This window comes from Arachis hypogaea, chromosome 13 (genome assembly GCF_003086295.3).
Source record: "Arachis hypogaea cultivar Tifrunner chromosome 13, arahy.Tifrunner.gnm2.J5K5, whole genome shotgun sequence".
NCBI classification, from domain to species: Eukaryota; Viridiplantae; Streptophyta; class Magnoliopsida; order Fabales; family Fabaceae; genus Arachis; species Arachis hypogaea.
Window position 1 is genome coordinate 30,971,451 of NC_092048.1, and position 23,215 is coordinate 30,994,665.

The following is a 23,215-nucleotide window of genomic DNA, read 5'->3' on the forward strand; positions in this document are numbered from 1 at the left end:
TGTGCATCCTTGTTCACACACACTTCTTTTCTCCTCTTCTTTCCATATCCTTTCTTCTTCTCTCTTCTCTTCTTTTCTTTCCATCTTTCAACCATCATCCATCACCATTTACCACCATCTCCATTAGTTAGTTGGTTTGATTTTTTTTTTAATAGATTAGGTTGTTAGTTAGGTTATATTTTCATGCTAAGTGTTGGATCATTGATTTGTTTTGCTGATTGTGCTGAGATATTGCTGCTGATTACTGATAGGATGCTATTTTAGCATCATTATTATTAATATTCATTTTTGAATTTTTTTTATTGAGTTTGTAATTTGTTGCTTGGTATTGAATTCTTCATGATTAATTTTGTGCATACCAAGTACTCACAACATTGCCTTCAAACTTGCTAAATCTTTTGAATTGCATGATTTAGCCACCATGTGATTTGAATTCTTTACTTTGACTAGGCAATTTCTTGATGTTGGATGATGTGCATTTATCATAATGCATTGTGTTGTTTGATCATATGCATCCACATGTTATGCTTATGCCTTAATGATATGTTAGCCCTTAATTGTCTAACTATGTGCTCTACACATACTTGAAACTAGTCATTTTGGCATAATGTTTCATTTGTGAAATTGGTTTGTAAGCTCACCTAGGGACATTTTTTTAAAATTCTCAAGCTATATGGACCATGATTGCTATGTGATTGAATTTCAAATTATATCTCTCTTTTAATAAGTTGCATAGCATCCATGTGTCCCACTTTATGTCAATTAGGTGATACAAGCGAAATTCAAAGTGTGTCATTGATTGATGTGTAAGTTCATATTTCGTTTTGTTTATTAAGTTTCCTTGCACGTCAATCAATCCTTATTCATCATCCATTTCACATTTACTTGATTATTGCTTGAATGCTTCTATGATTCTTTATTACTTGTTTGTTTGTCTTAACCAACAAGTTTTCTCTCAAGTATTTCAAACACACTAGAATGAGTGAAGTACTTACTTCTTTTGTGTAATTGTGACATAGTTTTCTATGCTAGTGTGTGTTCTAAACCGCATGCAACTTAGAAATTACACACCATTTTTCATCAATATCACACTAATTTACTCACTCTATTCTAGTGATTCTTACCTCATTCCAACAATCTACGCTTCCTTGCTTTTACATTTTCTCATCTTACGGTGTTATTTTCTAATTTTCATGGATGATTCACCATAAGTAACAAGGAAAGCGGGAAAAAGAACATACAGCAGCTGATTGATCCACCAGCTGAAGGTGACAATCCGTGAAGTCGTCGTATCCCCCTTGCTCATCTTTGAATACACCGAGGACGGTGCAAACTTTTAAGTGTGGAGAGGTCGTCCGACCAATCGGTCGATTTTTGGGTGAAAATTTTCTAATTCCAACACTTTCACAATTCTTTTTTTCTTCTTCTTCTTTTATTACTAGGTCTTTTAGGATTTTTAGTTCCATTTTCTTGGTTTGCATATATATAATAAGCTTAGTCAAAATAATAAAATTTTCTAAGAAATTTATCTATAGGGCACCTCAATTGATTTAAGTAAAAATTTTTCATTGAAACTTGCTTGAACTATATTGTGGAACATGTTTTTGAGTTAAGAACACATAAGCTTGTGAGTTTTTTAGCCTAATTATATGGTTGCATCATATAACCACTATTTTTCTTCTTGTGTGTATTATTCTCTTTCTATGATTGTAATCTTTGATTTGTTTGATTCTTTATGTCCATTATTTTATGTATGAATGTATTTATATGATTGAGGCCTTTATTTTATTTGGACTCACTTACTCAAATGGCCTTACCTTTTATCTACCATTGTTAGCTAACTTTGAGCCTATGTTAACCCCCTTTTGTTCTTAATTTTAACACATCACTACCCCTAAGTGAAAAGTAATAAATGTTCTTAATTTGGATTTTTGATTAGTTTAGGCTAGTGAGAGTGTGTATCATTTAAGTGTGGAGAAGTTTGGGAACATTGGTAGAGATAAAAGTGTATGTTTGTATTTTTGTTGAAGATTTTGGGAATTGGGTACATACTCATGCATTAAATGTTTAAACCATATGCATTGATACTCTTGTATATATTTTATTTTGAAAAAAAAGAGAAAAAGAAAAAGAAAATATATATATATATATATAAATAAAAAAAGAAAAGAAAAAAAAACAATAAAAAAGGAGACAAAATGCCCCAAAGTAGAATAATAATAACAATGCATATGGAATGTGAATTGAAGAGAATGCATGAGTTTGTGAAAAAGCGAATAATGGATAGTTAAGTTTGCTTTAAATTTTATAGGTTGCTATAGGTGTTAGGTGAGAGTTTAAGTTAATCAAAGATTCAAATTTCAAGCTCACTTGGCCATATATATCCATACCTTGACCCTATCCCCATTACAACCTATGGATAAGTCTTCATAATAAATGTATGCATGCATTAAATAATTATTGATGTTAGATGAAAAATAAATTTTAGAAAGCATGATTAGAGAAGAATTGAGTGAATCAACCCTATACACTTGAGCGACTAGAGCAGATACACATCCGGTAAGGGTTCGATTGCTTAATTACATATTTTCACCTATGATCATCTCTTATCTTAAAAGTTTATAAATTCTTTTCAATAACACAATTCAATTATGGATTTAACTTGGTTGTGATTGCTTTAACCCTTATGTTCATATATGTATTCTTGGAATTTGATTTATTTTGACTAAGTAGTTAGATTGCATTTAGATAGTTTATATTGAATAAGTAATACCCTTTGTTGTCACTCTTGAGTTTAGCATAAGGATATGCTAATGTTTAAGTGTGGAGAGGTTGATAAACCACAATTTTATAGTTTATTTTCTATTGAATTTGGTGGATTTTGTCAATTTTTCTCCCATTTATTCACTAAAATAGCATAGTTTCATGAATTTCTCCTAATTATGCTTAATGGTTAAAAACATGCTTTTTAGGCCTTTAATTAGTCAAATTTAATTCACCTTTAATTCCATTCGATGCCTTGATGTGTTTGTTAAGTGATTTCAAGTTTAGAAGGCAAAGATTGGGTTGAAGGAATGAAGAAAAAGCATACAAAAATAGAGAATTCAAGAAGATATGAAGTTTTGGAAATCTGTCATGTGAGGCATACGCGTGACCCACGCGTACGCGTGACCTGGAAAATTGCAATATGATGCATACGCGTGACCCACGCATAGACGTGACAAGCAGCACGTGACCAACTTAATGAAGCACGCTGGGGGCGATTTTTGGACTTGTTGGAGCCCAATCCAACTCGTTTCTGAAGCTATTTGATGCAGAATTCAAGAGGGATCAAAGGGAGAGCACTTAGGAATAGTTTAGAAACATGCCTTAGGTTATATTCTAGAGAGAGAAGCTCTCTCTTCTTTCTAGAATTAGCATAGAACTAGGTTAATTGCATCTTAAATTTAACTTTAATTGCTTGTTTTGATTTAGTTTTCTTTACTTTTCCTTGTTCTATTGTCTTAATCTTCTTAGTTCTTCTTGTTAATTTCTCAGTTTGTTACCTTTATGTTCATACACTCTTGTTGATTTTAATTTCATTTAATACAATTTATGTTTTCATATTTCTTATTGTTTAATTGAGTTGTTATTGTGATTTTCTTGCATTGGGTAGTTTTAGAATTTATATTACTTGCAATTTTACCATACTTTCCGTTTATGCCTTCCAAGTGTTTGATAAAATGTTTGGTTAGATTTTAGTATAGATTTTTATGCTCTTGGCTTTGATTGGTAATTTGGAGACTCTTGAATTGTCTAAATCTCTTGTTGATTGATAATTGAAGATTGCTAGTTGGCTTGAATCTCACTAAATCTAGTCTTTTACTATGAGTTGACTAGGACTTGTGAACTCAAGTTAATTGTATTCATTTGACTTTCCTTCATTTGTTAGAGGTTAACTAAGTGAAAGCAAACTATACTTACCATCACAATTGAGGATGATAATGAGGATGAAAATTCCAATTATCAACCCTTGCCAAGACCTTTCTTAGTTAGCTTTACTTTCTTGTTCATCATTCAAAAACTCCAAAAATACTTTCTCATAACCAATAATATGCACATTTCCCTACAATTCCTTTGAGAGACAACACGAGATAAGCACTGTTGCCGCAATTTTTTTTTGTTATTTTGCTAATTTTATTTATTCTAATTTTTGAGATACTGGATGGTACTGATTTTTCTTATTCTAAATTGTTGATGGTACTATGTATGGTGTAGTGCTTCACTACATTGTGCTAGAATTTTTCTAATTCTGAGTTTTTATGCTATGATTCTGATTCTAATTAAGTTGTTTATGCTGATTTTTATATTTCTGAGTTGTTTATTATGGTTGTTGATTATCTTATTCTGGTTGTATGTTATGGTGTAGTGCTTCACTGCATTGTTTATTCTGAAATTTTTCTAATTCTGAGTTGTTTATGCTTTTTTTTTTCTTAGTTGATTCTTTTTGTTGAATTTTTTTTGATTCTGTTGTTATTTTTTGTTTTTATAATTTTTATGAAATTAGAATAACTGTTGGTAGTAGAACATTATGTCTTTGTTATTTATGTACATTTTGATTTTTGTTAGTTATAAATGTTGATGTTTTAAGTTGTTTGTGAACTTTAATCATAAATTATGGACAATAATTTATTATGTGAATTGTAAAATTTTGAATTTTATAAAAATAATTGAATTTAAAAATTTAAAATATATTAAATTTTAAATAATTTTATTTTATATTAGTTATATTAGTTGAATTCTAGTTAAACCTCAAAAAGTCAAAATTATTGAACCAGTCACTCCACAAGTTTATTGACTGATTCAGTTCTTGCAATCTTAAAATTAAATGCTTATTACTAGTATATCCTAGTTATGGAAATTAAAAATGTCTTGTGATCAAGTATTTTTATTAACAAATTTAACCAAGTTTTGATTTTTTTTTTTTTTTGTTATTTTTTTCTCTTCCTTTTTTTGTTCTTTTGGATTTTTTTATTATTCTTGTACGTTATTTTTTTCCTTCTTTTTATATCTTCTTAGTTTGTTTTTATTTTTAAATTATAAAGAAAGAAAAAAAAAGACAAAACGAAAAGAAAAAAAAATGAAAATGAACAACAACAAAAAAAATCATAAGAAAAGATAGAAATTTATTGACAATAAATACAAAATTTTGTAACGATAAACATATAATTTTTTTAAAATAAACATAATATCTTGAAGAGAAATATAAAAGAGTAAAGTATCGTTTTTGTCCTCAACGTTTGGGGTAAGTCTTATTTGTGTCCCTAACGTTTAAATCGTCCTATTTGTATCCTTAACGTTTATAAAAGTGATTCAATGTTATCCTACTATCAATTATACTAACAAATCAGACTATATTTTTTAATTATTCTCAATTGGATGTATTCATTCTCAATTAGGTCTCACTTGGATGCGTTCGATTTTAATATTATACCCACTATTTGTGTTTAGATTCAATTATGTCCCTAGAAAAGTGAATTATGTAAATATTGTAGGAATTAGTTTCAATATTTGATGAGCTATTTTTCAGAGTAGATCATCGATTCTATCCCAGATATTTGTATTCTAACTTCAAGAAGAGATTTTTAAAACTCAAACTAAAGCGCTCATGATGTGTAATTGACGACAGGATAACATTGAATCATTTTTACAAACGTTAAGGATACAAATAGGATAATTTAAACGTTAGGGACACAAATAAAATTTACCCAAAATGTTAGGGACAAAAACGATACTTTACTCAATATAAAAAGAAAGCACACAACTTAATGAGACCAAAACACTTGAAAAATATTTTAGGTAATCTTAAAATAAATCCAATAAATATTTTAAGAAATTATTTTATCTAAACTTTAATTATACAACAAATTAATTAAAATATATAATTACTTTATACATTAAAAATATACAAAATAAACTTATTATATAATAATATATGAATTTAGTTTTGATGTGTTATTAATGTAAAAATAATTTTTATATGCATCTAATTACATAATATCGTGTTAACAAAAATAAATATTGTTATGATTCAACTTTTTTTTTTGAATTAAACAACCCTTAATTCTAAACAACATTATCCGGGCATCACACACCCACACAACACATTCTCACACATAGATTTATTTTTGGGTTTATTTTTTCTCCAGTAAAACTCGAACTCAGGTGTGGTTGTTAAGAATGGAACAAGAAGAGAGGATTCGAAAAATGGAGGATATTCTCGCTGTCGTTTTTCTCTAGAAACACCAAAAGGCATAAACTCGGAGGTGGCTTGAAAGATGGAGGATAAAAGAAACAAGGACGTCATGATGAGTTCCAAGCACTATATATGTAGCTGCTGAAAGCCTATAGTATTCCCATGAGATAGTGCAAAGAGAGCTTCCCTTCGTTAGTGAAAAATCTAACATGACGTGGCACCAAAGACTTCATCTTGGGAGAAGAAGGGAAGCTCACTCATTCTCTGAGAAGATACTGAACGAAGCTATCCCAAAAATATTCTGGCACCAATAGACACAGAGGCCTACGACGACACCATTAACCCACAACACAATTTGGACACTTCTGAGAACCACATGCTCCTGGAAGGTGCATCCGATACCCTACAATGCAAAGCCTTTTCCATAATCCTAAAGAAATCAACACTCCCCTTATTCAACTCACTGCTACCCAAATGCAAATTTAACTATCAAAAGTGCCCTCTTGACAATGTCTTCTCGATATTTTTGTGATTCTAGAGTCAAGAGACGAAATGAAAACCTTGTCATGTTTAATGATCTAATTACTAGGAGAAATACATTGTGTCATTTTTAGAGATCAAGGAGACCAAAAATTTATCTCAAGAGCAATTACATAAACTTAGAGAGTAAAGAATATGTATTTTTTGAAGCTACTTAGAATAAGTTGGTTGAATTTAATACCAAAATTACTTACGATAGAAACATTCAAGTGGAAAGAGCTACATTGTTGGATTATATCAGTATTAATTCGAATTTTTCTTGTTAAAGAATTTGATTTGGTTTTGATTTGTTTAGTAGTATCTATTGGTGTTTAAAATTTAAATTAAATCTAATCTGAGCTCATAAGATTAAAGAAAAACTTTTGAGCCAGCAACTTTTAGTATTTTTGGTTATCATTTGCCAGCATAAACACTAAATTGTCATTTTATTAATTCATGTATGCAAATGCTAAAAAACGTGGGTGCAGATTGTATTAATTCATGGATACAAACCGTATTGATTCATGCGTACAAAATTATAGTAAATATAGATGCAAATTATATACTTCTTGTGTGCAAAACTTCTGTAAATATAGGTGCAAATTATTGCTGGCTAAGTGCTGGTAAAAAATAATAATATTTGTTGGTCATGTAGCATTGCTCAAGATCAAATATGATTTAAATTAGTCAAAGTTAATTTTGGAGTCATATCTTTTATTTAATTTTAGATTTTATAGTTTTATTCGGGAAAGATTTGACTCATGTTTAGACTAATTAGTAGTTAGAGTCTATTTAAGCAAGTTTGTAAGATATTTTATGCAAATTTTGATAAATAAATTTTTTTGTGCTTATGATGCACGAATTTTATGTATTCAAGGTGGGTGATTTACTGTACTTGTTGCATGAAGAAATTAAAAGATCCAATCTAAGGTAATTTTTAGAGTTATTAGCTTTTTTAATTTCATCCCTTTGATTTAGGTTGTCAAGGACAGATTCTTTGAAGGTCTAATAAAAAAAACGATTGAGTTGAGAATTAATTTAATTTAATGATGATGACAAACATTGGTTTATTGATGACAAAATTGGTTTATTTAGTGATGTAGGCCCAAAAGCAAAGCTGGCAGTACCCCGACAAATTGAAACAAAAAAATCAAGTGGGTTGAATGAAAAGTGATTCACCAACCAAGCTCATTATATTCCAAAGAGAAAGACAACCCCAAAGCTGTGTCTCAACATTGATCTTCTTCGGGTAAACACGAAAAAGAAAGAAAGAAAAAGGTTAATAAAGAAAGTAAAGTCCAATCACATTAATTAAAGATATGTTTATCTAAGTCAGAAGTTAAAGGTGATTTATTTCCTTTTGCATGCAAGTTAATTTCTTCACTTCTTCTCCTACTCTCTGTAATACCAATTTGGGATAAATGAAGAAAGTAGCTTCTGATTATCCCTGCTATGAATCAAAGGCTCAAGTTGTTACTTGGGGTCAAAGCACATTTTCAAGGGTGGGATTATCACTGAGAAATATTATCTCCGCTGCTCTGTTGCCTTCGATCAAGCAAACAAATCAGATTTGAAATCCCTAATTTAGGAGTTGATTGAAGAAAAAGAAGGGGCGATTGATCAAAGCTTAAAATTCAAGAAGTTGACTCTAGAGGAACTTCAATTAACCGGGGCTCAAATTAAACCAAGGTACAAAAAGAAAAATTGAATCTGTTGGGAAAAGAAGGAGAGAGAATCTGAGAGAAAAAGAGAAAAGAGTGAATCCTCACTACTGAGTTTGAAGTCTTGGAAGCATTGCACCTACACTAAAGGGAGTACTCTGCCAAGATGAAGAATAATATTATGAGTTCAGATGCTGGGTTTAGTGTATAGAGTTAAAGCTGTAATTCATCAATCTCTTTCATGTTTTACTGTTTTATTTTTCAGTTTTAATGTATATTGTTCTTAGTTTTCTTTGAGAGGTAAAAGGAAAGAAAGAGAGACATTGAGAAAAAGCTATTGAGTAGAAAAGGTTGAAAGATACACTTGAGAGAAAAGCCAAGAGTGATTTCAGATTTCTATTAGTTGTATTTTCTGTCTTATGTTATGTACTTATGTTATGTACCTGAAAAGTATCCCTTACTAAGTTGGATAAGCATTTAGTGTGGTGAGTCTAGGTATTAGCATAGCCAAGTCAAGTTTATATTGAAGCTTGTGCGCCCAGATAGGATTAAGCTGAGTCCTAGGAAATTGGTGTATGTAATACTTGAATTATAGTGAAAATTCCACCAATATTGTGGTGGAGACTGAATGTAGGTTGCAATGCACAAGACAACTGAATCAGGATATATGGCCGTGTCATCTTCTTCTTCTTTTCTATTTTAGTTTTATTTTTTGGTTTTTATGAGACAAAACGAAATTGTCTCCTAATTTATCCGCTACGTAGATTAACAGAAATCTGGTTTAAAGTTATATCTTTAAAGCTTAACAATTAAAAGTTAAAAAAGACCATAAATTCAACACCTCTTTTTCCCTAAACCTTTTGAAATTTTCAAAAACTCTTTTAGTGATCTAAGTTACTAAGAACAGATTTTTTAGAGGTTTAATAGAAAAACCCTTATCTTTCTTTTTGTTTCCATTGTATCCTTGTTACTCGTTTTATTTTCTTATCAACAAGCTAAGCGAAATATACGAAAGAGCACATAATTACCTACAGTAGAAAGAGGGCTAATAAGCCATGAAGATAGATAGTAATCCTTGAGCCTATTCTCCGAGAAACCCCTCCGTGGTAGGGATAGTAAAAAATACCCACGAATATTACCTACAACAAGGATTTAATAGTGACCTACAAAATTTCATGGGGACAAGGACCTGCCTCTGCAAATAAACATAGACGAGGAATATTAGAGGCCAGCAACTTTTATGATTTGTAGTCATTAAATAGTCATTAATGATGTTTTTAATGGTGTGAGATTTCATCCAATGGTATGAGATTACTCATTTTTCTTTTGCTGGTTATATGCTGATCATAATTTAATAAAGTTGTTGGCTTCTTAAACTTTTCTATTATTATATCATTTTGTTGGAAACTATTTTTTACTTTATTTTCATTTAATGTGTATATTAGAGATTTTGTGTACATGTAATTGTTAAATTTGTGTTTAGATTGAGTTTTAATATGATATATTTAATTGAGTTGTATGAGATTATATTATAGTTGTGTGTATTTTAAAAAAAATAATGATTAATATCCATAGATACTGATATACAGCAGATTGACCTTCGAAGTTTAATTCTCAAATTCAGTTTGTACTCGTTTAAAAAGGGTAAAGATTCTTTAAACCTTCCAAAATAAATAACGGAGAGCATCTATAATATTCTAACCCAGTTTAGTTTTCATGTACAAATACATGGTTCTAAGGCATGTAGAGCTTGCATGCAAATCAAATAGGCAATCTATATCACATCAACATCCATAGTTTATCACTTCTCAGCTTCCATGAGTTATGAGATATGTCATGCTTGAAACAACTTCACTATTTTTTAGACCAAATTTTTATAAAGATTTTTCTTAATATTTTCCAAGGTAAAAGAATTATTAATGATTATATCCCACAATTCAGAACCAACTTTGCACCAGAAAATCAATTTTTCAAACTTTGAGAGTTGGGTTTGATTTAATTCAAACCTATCAACTTTAATATTTGAAAAAACATGTTTTAAAATGTTATTTTAGATCCCAAAATGATTTTTATCAAACCAATTTGAAAAAAATTGATTTTTTAAACATTTTTAACTTGAGAGATAATAATGTTTTCCATTCTCTTTTGACAAAATTTATAGTCTGACAAATAATATGTTGAATATTGGACTTTAATATTGTCACCTCCCTTCCTTGCATTTTGAGTTTCATGAGAGTAAAAGCTTTGAACTTGTAACGCAATTCTGATCTTTTGTGAAAAAACACTTTCCGTTTAAAGAAATTCAATATTCTAATTTACTACTTCGTCGTCAAAACATGAATTTTATTTTTGACACTCATCAATTAAATTGTTATTAATCAAAATGTAATATATTATGTATAAGAAATGTTTTTTTTTTTGGTGACATGTATAAGAAATGTTTAAATACTAATTAAATATGTTTATCATTCATCAAAACAAATGAACATAATAATTTCCAAAAACTTAATTCATGCATTCAACTAGAATTACAATTAAAAGATAAATCACAAATACACCTTACGCAACTAACTTGTTATAAACAATGATTTATAATCTTTAACTTAAATTGTAAAGATTAGTTTATGTACAAGCTTTTCTAAAATATATCTTATGTTATTATAACAAAAATGTTTGATAACAAAAAATAATTAGCTAAAATAAGCCAAATTTAATATTTATTAATTATTATAATAATTAATATTAAATAAGATAAATTCATATTTTTTTTATGTCCTTAGTATTACTGTACTATAAACAATAATAATTGACAACTAAATACTAAATGAAATAATGATTAACTCAAGTATGACTAGAGAGAGAAATCAGAAAAAAAAATTTAGGAAGAAGATTTATAACTTATGGAGAGAGAAGTTAGAATGAGGAAATGAGGAGAAAAACAGAAGTCTCCTTGGCCTAACCAAGTCCACAAAAGATGTGTCTTTTCGACTAACAAATTTCATGAAGGTGGCACTGTTTCATTCATCGTTTTCCTTGCTGACGAAGGACCTTACAAGTCAGCATTTTTTATGGAAAATGTTCTAATTGCATTTTAGTGAAGAAAGCACTAGGGATGGCAAAATTGTAACAACCCAGAGGATTTTTTATTTTTTTTAAGTTTTATAAGATTCACAAAATTCGAGTAACGAGTTAGATTTAGTTTGACAAGCTGATTTTGAACATACAGAAAAATAAATAATATCTTATAGTAATAATAATATTTTATTAATTTATTTTGATGATTCACTTTTATAACTCCCATATTTCTTCATTTTGATCTACCTCTTGTTTCTTTTTTCTTTTTCATACATAATCTTAAAAATTATTTTTTTCTTTCTTTTCTTCGTACGTGATGTTAAAAAAAAGAACAAAAAATAAAAGTTGAAACTTAATAATCAGAGTTTTTTTAAGCTCGGCCATTTAATTCTAAAATTTTAAACCGATTAAAGTGTTCATTTCTTTTTCTCCTTCACAACTATACTATAGGTTCGTTAAGAAAGAAAAGTGAGCTAGACATAGTTGGCGAAAAAAAATAGGATTTTATGAGCTAACCTCGAGAGATAAGATTTAGTAAATTAACATGAATGAACTGTATTTTGTTGTTTAGTTGCTAATTGAATTTTTTTAAAGACATGAAAGATGAAACCGTATTTACTTAATGTTTTAATATTTTTTGAAAATACAAAAAAAAAAACATGGACACCACCGGGCTACGACGTACATTAATAATATATAATTATATTATCATATAAAAGTATATATAATATATAATATATAACATATAGTATATATTATAGGAAGCATTTGAGATACATCCTTGTTTTTTTCTGAAAGTATTTGAAATGTCATCATTTAGAATCATTCAGATTTAATATAAAAAAAAATTATCCGTTCGGATGTAAAGAAATATGCATTATGCGGATATACACAAAAGGAGTTGCATGGATGAGTTGCAATGGCAGGGTGATGTAATAGATTTTGTAGAGATAAGCATGCTACTGTGGTTCTTTGTCTGATAGATTGGCATAATGTGCATGTGTGATTTTAAAGGGGTGAGCCAGCCAATAACATTATTGATTGAGAATACATTTTGTTGACCCATATAAAAAAAAAGAACTGAAAATATTCTTTTAAATTAATTATTTATTTTAATACCAACAAAAAAATATTACTGATAATAATAAGATCGTCTATGATGGTCATCAGGTATATATTATTAATTATTATCATAGTAAAAATTTACAAATATGATATAAGAATAAAATTATTTTATGAACTAAGTTGAGATCAATAAAATATATTATTACTTTGAGAATATTTTTTCAAAAGAGTCGTTTAATTGATCAACTAAAGTTTAGTTTATATTCTTTTTATCAAAGTAGACCAAAATTTTAAAAAAATACAGTTAAATTATTTTTTTGAGAGGTAAAAATATTAATATTTAAGTATAACATTGTTTGTGATGTTGTTGTAATATACAGTAATTAAGAACAAAAAAATATTTATTTTTTGTGTATTTCTATAAGAAATTAAAAAAATAAATATAATAAAATAAATATTAATAATTATAAAATTTAGTGATTCTACTGGCATGAATTTAAAATAGAAATAGTATTTATTGAGAAAAATAAATATTAATTCTAATATCTAAAAGATTATAAGTAGAACAAGTTCAGAACAGTAATAATATTTTTTTTAAAAAAAATATATTGATTGTAAGAAAAAATAATGTCAAATAATTTTAATTTCAGAAATTATGAAAAAAATATAAAATTATTAGAAATAAAGAATGACACAAAAAAAAAGTGGAGTTACTAAGTTAGACGTATTAAAATAATATATTTTATTTATGGGTTTAGTTAATACGTGTTATAAAGACACACAATAAGTTTATTATTAGTAAAAAATTTTAAATATTTTTATTTAATAAATATAAAATAAATGCATTAAAAACTTAAATTTTTTATATTTTTAATATAAAAATTTTAATTTTATAATCTTAATTAATATGTGTTTTAAGAGCACAAAATAAATAAATTTTTTCTTTAATTATATTTTTTAGATTACAATATTTTATTATGAGTAATGTTACACATTTAAATTTTTTTAGGAACAAAGTTTAACTAAGTTAAACAACAAGATTTAAAATAATATTAGTTATAATTAATTTTTGTTATGTTAAATTAACTTAATTAAATTTAGTAGAAGTGTTCAACTAAAGTCGATTTGCATATATCCCTTGTAAAAATAGCTAAATTCTGTTACCTTTATATTCTCTCATCTTTCAGCTGTCTTTTACAGTCTTAACAAATCTTTTCAAACTACCGAGTTAAGTTATCTAAGATATTTATGTTCTAAATATAACTCTAACTTAACACTTTATTTTTTGTCTCCTCCAATCTTTCGAATCACTGATGAAACAACTTCTCTCACACCTCAGCCAAGAAAAATTTCTCAGAAAAACATACATACATATAGCTCCGTCAAGAGAAATTTCTCAGAAAACATACATACATATATATATTATTTATAAAAATAAAAAATAATAATAATAATAAAATAATATATTAAAGCTATAGAATTAAAACGTAACTAATTTAAATGCAGAAGAGTTAGTGTAATTAGTAAAAAAAATTAGATAGTTAAAGTATAATTAAGTAAAGCTTATGAACCAAATTATAATTAATTAAAATTTTGAGATTAAACTTAAAATGTAAGTGTAATATTTTTGAAATTAAAAGATGTAAAAAGAATTTAAATAAATGTTGAGGTAAGTGTTTTAAAATTTAATAATATAATAATGGTAATTATAATATAAACAAGTGTATTAACCCGTGCCATACACGTGATAAGATTAAAATTATAATTTAAATTATTTTGTTAAGATTAATTTAAATTATAATAATTTGATTAATGAAAATATAATATGTTATGATTTATTTATTTTTTCTTAATCTAGTGTTAAATATATTAACTCTAAAATAGTTATTAATTGGTTTTAGTAATCTACTTTTTTCAATAAATCAAACATATATACTCAATGTGACCATAAATAACTTAATAATACTTAGACCCACCAACAAATTTTTATATGTTATTTTACTGTCAAGTAAAAATATATCAAAATTAACTCAAAATAAATAATAAATTATTAGAGAATTCTAATGCACAAAATTTTCTAATAAACAATAAATAATTTAAATCTACTAAAAAATAACTCAACACTTTTCTTTGATGCCTACAAAATATATACTTAAAATAATATTATATCAATGTTAGCATACAGTTTTACAATCATCGACCGTATTTATTATACATGACTCCTTCTTAAAAGTTATTCTACACACGTGTGCAGTCGGAAGATAAATTATTGGACTTTATTTTTCTAAATTATTATAATTATGTATTATTCATTAAATGCTAATTGTAATATTGTAATAAAATTATAATAAAGATATTTTTCTAAAATAAATTTAGAAGAGAGAATAGTGCTTTCATTTTGGAGGGAAAATGAATTCATGAGGAATTGCACCTCACTTTTATTAGTTGATAATGTATTAAATATTGATCTATATAATTATAATAAAAATATTTCTCTAAATTAGTATAATCATGCATTATTCGTTAAATGTTAATTGTAATATAATTATAATAAATATATTTTTCTAAAATAAATTTAGAAAAGAAAATAATGATTTCATTTTAGAGAAAAAATGAATTCATGAGAAATTAACACCTCACTTTTATAAGTTGGAGAAAAAATTCAGTTTTAGTATATTTTGTCATTATTATACATTTTTCTCTAATCATATATCCACTGTTTTCTTTTCTTTATTTCAGCATTTTGAACCTGGGTTTAACTTCTCGTAGTTCTCACTTCTTAGTCATTCTATTAGATGTAGTTGATAACTATTGAAATTCTTCGATTAATATAGGAGAAAAATATATTATTATATGATAGAATTAATATGAGTATATTTTATTATTAAATAAACAAAGTTAATATAAAATAAAATTATACATAAAAAAAGCAAAAAAATAAAATTAAAATAGCAAAAGTGATAAAAAAATTATTTTTATAATTTTGTTTTGTTATTTTTATGTATAGAAGATTAGAAAATAGTAAATTTTTAACTAAATTAATTTATATTTGTTGTATTCAATTTAAATAAGTAATAAATTATCTTATTTTAATTTATTCTTTAAATTTATATATCATAAAAATTAAATCAAATAATTAATATACATAATTTTAAATTGTGTGATACTTAAATATCTATTCAAATCAATTAGTTGATATAATTAATTCATCATAATGAATTGTCTTTAATGAGTTAAACAAAATAAAGTAGAAGCATGCTATGTTGATTCTATCATTAAAGGTAAAAATTCGATTTTTATATAATAAAATAGATAGATAGAATAGATAATATAATAGACGGCGAGAAAGAGAAAGATAAAACATTTTAGATCCTAAGTTGTTTCATTTGGATGTTGCAATGTGGGTATCACATTATTTTACTTATTCTACTCTATGACCCTTTTGTAACTTTATTTCAGTATCAATGGAATTTCACTACCTTTGTGTACTAAATTAAAATTCAAAATGAAACTGAAAAAAAAAATAAAGAGTATAAAATTATTGATTGAAAAACACTCTAAATAATAAAAAGCCAAATTAATTTTAATATTAAATTCATTAATACGGTTTTAATTTTATATAATAGTTAGATAATAAATTAGTAAAAACAAATAGAAGAATGACTTTAATTAGTATTTGATAAAATATTCATTTAGAATAATTAAAAAATATAAAATTATGATATTATTAAAAATAATACATTTTTATGTTAAAAAAATTATATTTAAATAAAATATTTATAAAATATAAAATTTAGAGTAACATAGTTTCATAAACATTAATCATTAATCAATTATGAACTAACATAAAATTATAATATAATTTATTTATGAAAAAATAATCAATAATTAATATTAATAAATATAAAAATCATCCAAATACTTTGATCAAAAGTATGAGTGGTTAATTATTATTCATTATTAATAATATTTTGTTCATAACAAAAACTGATAATATAATTATTCAGATTTAGATTTTAGAAAAATAAACATATAAGTAACAAATAATATAGTTTATCATGTATATTATAAATTAATGAATTAAACTAACTGATATAATGAATTATAATTAATTAATTGGTATAAATTATAATAAATTATATGACATTAAAAAAAAATAAAATGAATAAAAAAAATAAAAAAAATAGAAGAATAGAAGACTACAATAAAATAAATTGAATGTGAGTTTTTTTTTTCCTTTTACAAATTTTATATCACATCCGCTTCAATAATAATAAATAAAAATACATCAACTTAATATCTAAGAGAAAATGATGAGATAAAATCATAACACAATTCTAAAATAAAAGCTTAAATTAAACCATAATATCATTGCACAATACAAATTGAAAGTAATTTCACACTACAATATACCACACAAATAGGTAAATAACTTAAGCTTAATTACGGATTTTTTACGAATTTTTTTTATTTATGCATACATGATAACACCATGGTCTATAAATGTTTAATGGATAACATATCATATCATATATTGCTCTGAATGATGAGCACAGGAGTTGAAGAGTATGTGCTGATTTGTATCATGATAGTTGCCTTGTGACGACGCCTTATAGGAATAAAAAGAATTGTTGTAAAAGCTACCCAACGAAAGAGTAATTGGTAAATGAATGATATTTTCTTCTAGTATTTTATAGTGGTAAAATAAAAATGGAAGGAATAAAATTTTATATTTTTATATTAGAAATAGAATTTGATATTTATCCTAATAAAATTAAATAACTAATTAGCTATATTTAAATAAATAAAATAAATTAAATAAAAATATTTTTAAGAACTAACCAAATCAATTAGTAAATACAATTGATTTATTGAATTCAAAAAAATAAATTAGAAAATAATTGATTGAATTAATTAGTTGATATAATTAATTTATGATAATTAATTAGATTTAATGAATTAAAAAATAATAAATAGGAAAACATAGGAGACAATGATTTTTTTAACTAAATTAATATGTATTTATTGTATTTAATCAGTATAAGTAACAAATCATCTATGTTATTATGTACCTTATAAATTAATGAATTAAAACAATTGATATAATAAATTACAATTATTTGATTGATATAAATTATAATAAATTGTATGATATTTAAATAAATACCTAATCAAATCAATTAGTTGATATAATTAATTTACTGTAATAAATTGTATTCAATGAGTTATAAAAAATAAATTAAGAAACACGCTAAAAAGTATCCCACGCCCATCATAAAGTGCAGAAATTCAATTTTTATATAATAAAAATATACATTCTTATATATGTTATAGAAATATGATTTGATTCTATTAACTTGCTTATTTTTTTTAACTTGCCACCTATATTCAGCATGGAATTTTTATTTTTCTAAAATAAATTTAGAAGAAAGAATAGTACTTTTATTTTGGAGAGAAAATAAATTCATTAAGAATTGACACCTCACTTTCATTAGTTGATAATGCATTAAATATTAATTTTATATAATTATAATAAATATATTTTTCTAAATTAGTATAATCATACATTATTCATTAAATGTTAATTGTAATATAAATATAATAAAAATATTTTTCTAAAATAAATTTTGAAGAGAGAATAGTGCTTTCATTTTAGAAGAAAAATGAATTTATGAAAAATTGATACATCACTTCAATTAATTAGGAAAAAATACAATTTTAGCATATTAAGTAGAAGTATATTATTATTATTATTAAAAATATTTTCGATTGATAATTGATAAGTAGTTTAATAATATATTAAATATAGATTTTATATAATTATAATAAAGATATTTTCCTGAATTAGTATAATTATGCATTATTCATTAAATGCATTCATTTTGGAGGAAAAATGAATTCATGAGAAATTCTCACATCACTCTCATTAGTTGAAAAAAACTCAATTTTAATATATTAAGTAGATTATATAAATAGAAATACTTACTAAGTATATATAAAAGAGGAGATATATAATTATATATAATATAATTGCTATATATATAACAGATATAAATTGTTATAATTATAGAGACTTACTATAATTATATTAAATTTAATTATGAATGTAAATAAATAAAAGTGATAATAATTAATATTATTTTTTTTCTTTTCTATATTTAATATTTACCGTAAATATAAAAAATATTGAGAAAACAAGTAGATACTGACTTTATTTTATTTCATTTTACGTCATGGATTTCTTTACTAAAATTAATGGAAGAAAAAAAATCTTTATATTTATATATCAATCTCAATCACAATAAATAAAATGAATCGATTGAGCAACTAACAAATTTAACGGGTAAATGTTATTTTCCATTTATGGAAAAAATCAGGTAATATACATGCGTATATTAATATAGGAAGAATATATACTCACAACTTTAAAATCTTCAAGAATATTCGATTGTATTATCCTTCAAACTAAAAAATTCATCCTTTATTTTCACTAAATATTTATATTAATTTAATTAGATGAGTGTTTTAATTAAAGGAAAGATTATTATTATTATTATTATTATTATTATTATTATTATTATTATTATTATTATTATTGAATAATAACGATAATTATCGTTATTAATATTAAATTGGTTATATATATATATATATATTTATTGTTGCTTCTACAATCGTGTAATAATATTTCTTTTCTTTTGTTAACTAATTAAACTTAGTTATTTATATTAAATATATTTAATGATTACTAAAAATTAATCATATAATTATCATTATTAATAATCAATTTATAATTTTTTTAAATATAATTTTCTATTTTTTATTATTATTATTATTATTATTATTATTATATAGGTCACCATTAAGATAATAACTTGTCACTAATAAAATTTTAGAATAATGAATAAAAAATAAAATTATATCAATATAATTAAAATAGTTAAAAATATTTCTGATTGATAATTAGGTTAATAATGCATTAATTATTGATTTTATATAATTATAGTAGAGATATTTTTCTAAATTAGTATAATTATGAATTATTCATTAAATGCTAAGTATAATATTGTTATATAATTATAATTAAGATAATTTTCTGAAATAAATTTAAAAGAGATGAGTATAATTATAATAAAGAGATTATCTTAAATTAGTATAATTATGTATCATTGATTAAATACTAATTATAATATAATTATATCAATTAATGATAATTTTTAAAAATAAATTTAAAAGAGAGAAATAGTGCAATCATTTTGGAGGGAAAATAGATTCACGAGAAAATGACACCTCACCATTATAAGTTTGGAAAAAATCCAATTTTAGTATATTAAGTAGATAGATTGGTATAAATTATAATAAATTATATAACATTTTAAAAAAATAAAATGAATAAGAAGAAAATAAAAATAAATAGAATAGATAGAAGACTACAATAAAATAATTTGAATGTGAGAGTTTTTTTTTTTTGTACATTTCATATCACATCCGTTTCAATAATAATAATAAATAAAAATACGTCAACTTGATATCTAAGAAAAAATGATGAGATAAAATCATAATACAATTTTAAAGTAAAAGTTTAAATTAGAACATAATAATATCGTTACACAACACATATTGAAAGTAATTTCACACTACAATATACTACAAACAGGTAAATGACTTAAATTTAAATACGAAACATTTTTTATTTATGCATACATGATAACACCATGGTCTATAAATACTTCATAGATAACATATCTTATATAGCTCCGAATGATGAGCACGAAAGTTGGAGAGTGTGGTAGTTTGTGTCCACGATAGTTGCCTTCTTGCAATGACGCCTCATAGGAAGAAAAAGAATTATTGTAAAAGCTATCAAATGAAAGATTTATTGGTAAACGAATGATATTTTTTTCTAGTATACATGGTCTTTTATAGTGGTAAAATAAAAATGGAAGGAATTAAATTTTATATTTTTATATTAGGAATAGAATTTGATATTTATTCTAATAAAATTATTATTATTATCAATAAAAATGGGTTAACAACTTGCCACTAATAAAATCATTGGATAATGAATAAGAATTAGAAGGATATCAATATAATTAAAATGAATATAATTAAAATGTTTAAAAATACTTTTTTATTGATAATTAGTTTAATAATGCATTAAATATTGATTTTATATAATTATAATAAAGATATTTTCCTAAATTAGTATAATTATGAATTATTCATTAAAATAATTAAAAGTATTTCTGATTAATAATTGATAAGTAGTTTAATAATGCATTAAATATTAATTTTATATAATTATAATAAAGATATTTTCCTAAATTAGTATAATTATGCATTATTCATTAAATGCATTCATTTCGGAGGGAAAATGTGTTCACGAGAAAGTGACACCTCACTTTCATTAGTTGGGAGAAAACCCAATTTTAGTATATTAAGTAGATAGATGTAGAAAAATAATTTAGTAACCTAAACTCTAGGCACTTCTTTATAAAACACTTAGGAAAAGTTCGAGAAGAGATTTATAATTGATTATAGTACTAAAGAAAGATAAAGAATATCAAGAGAAGATATTAATACAAGAAAAAAAAATAAGATTACCAGAAGCGGACTAAGTCTTAAAAGAACTAAGTGAGACAAGTGAAAGAGAGTAAGATAAGCCCTAAAAGACCTAAGTGAGGCAAGTGAAAGAGAATAAGATTGATTAAGAGTATAAAAAAATAGAGAAAGAATAATAATATATAAGAATAAAGGAGGGACAAAAAATAGATATCGAAGAATGTAATTGAGAAAAGAAATAAAAGAAAAAGAAAAATTAAGAGGAGTTATAACGATTGAGAACTAATAGTTGAAAGGAACAGTTAAGGAAAAAAGAACAGAGAAATAAATTGAAAAGGATTTATAGAAAAGGAAAATTGAAAGGTAAATCTTGATTGGGTCTTGGAGCAGATTGTATAGTGGGAATGTCCACAGACTAAGAACTGCTTCCTAGGGGTATTCATATCTGTAGAAAAGGGGGTTAAAAGTCAACTGATGTGGCTTCAATCATACGACTTCAAGTTAATTGATGTGGTTTCGGCCATACGACTTGTATGCAACTGATACAATTAGAAAGCCATATTTGGGACTTGTGCCCAGGTAATGTCGAGTTGTAGGGCATAAACCGACATGTGAGCACATGGACTGTATAGGACAGACATGTATCATACTTGTTTGACGCATATATTCCTTGATGTACATTTTGTACGTGTGTGTGCTTTCCTTGTTGTATTCTATATTTTGTATTCTCTGTTTGTTTACTATTTTTTGTATTTTTTATTTATCTACTATTTTCTATATTTTATTTTCAAGTACAGTTATTTAGTAATAATAAAGAATTAATAAAGTTAACTAACAACCCCAACTTTACTAAGAACCTTCAAGTTCTTACCCCCTTTCTTTTTCCCTTCGGATGGAGCACTGGCGGCCCAATAATGATGTATGATCGTGTGGAGGGGTGATGGATAATATCATACATTTTGATGACGTTCACCTTGGCTCATGTTTTGAAGACCTAGAGTGTTATTCCCTCGCCTTTGTAGTTTAGAGGGACATATATATATATATATTGTAAATAGTAAATAGCTAGCTACTCCTAGTGATGTTAATCAACGTGTGATGTATTACATGAAAGTTCTTATTCTACTTTATCTGTTATTATCTGTGATTTTATCTTTGACTATTTCTGCTTATCGAACCAAACATTTTCAAGAAAAAAATTTTCCGGCAAATTAACTGCACTTTAATAACGAAACAGGCTCATATAATAAATATTAGTTACTAAATAAGAAAGCAAGTTAGTAACGCTTACTTCTAATGTGATCATAACATGCTAAAAATTGGGTCGTTACAAAAACTTACCAAGGCACAAGAATCTTCGTAGGGACCACCTTGAATAGGGACCTAATAGCGGGGAATTTTTTCCTCGGAGACAAGGATGGTGCAAAATTCTCCAGAGGCAGATACAGGGACCGAGCAAGGATCTACGCCACGTCCCTGCTAATCTCTGATTTCATAAATTCACTTAATTGTCCTTAATAATTTATTAGGTAAAGTATGCTTTTTTTTCCAAAGTTTTTGATATTTTAAAAAATACTCCTAATGTTTAATTTGATTCAATTTTATCCTTATCGTTTGAAATAAGTTTCAACTTTACCCTTATCGTTAATTTTTTAACAGTCAAACATTAGTCAAATTTTTTTCTAATTTTATCCATACCACTCTACACCACTACCCCTTGTCTCCTCTTCCTATCTCTCCTAAAACACACTTACTGTCATCATCACTTACCACCTCTATCACCATCCCTAACATACACAACTATTGCCTCTCTCAAACCACACTGCTGCCACTACCACCGACAATAACAACACTACTTTTCCAAGACCACCACTCAAACCATACCGCCACCACTACCTACAACAACAATAACACTTATCTCATCCCACATCTCAAACCAAATTACCACACCACCACCACCCACAACAACAATAATAACAACTCTCGCCCCAATGCCACCACTTTATCATCAACATCATCCTCTTCCATCAACAACAACAATTAAATTTTTAATTTAAAAATTATTCAAATAAAATTTGTGAGAGAAAAGGGAAAATAG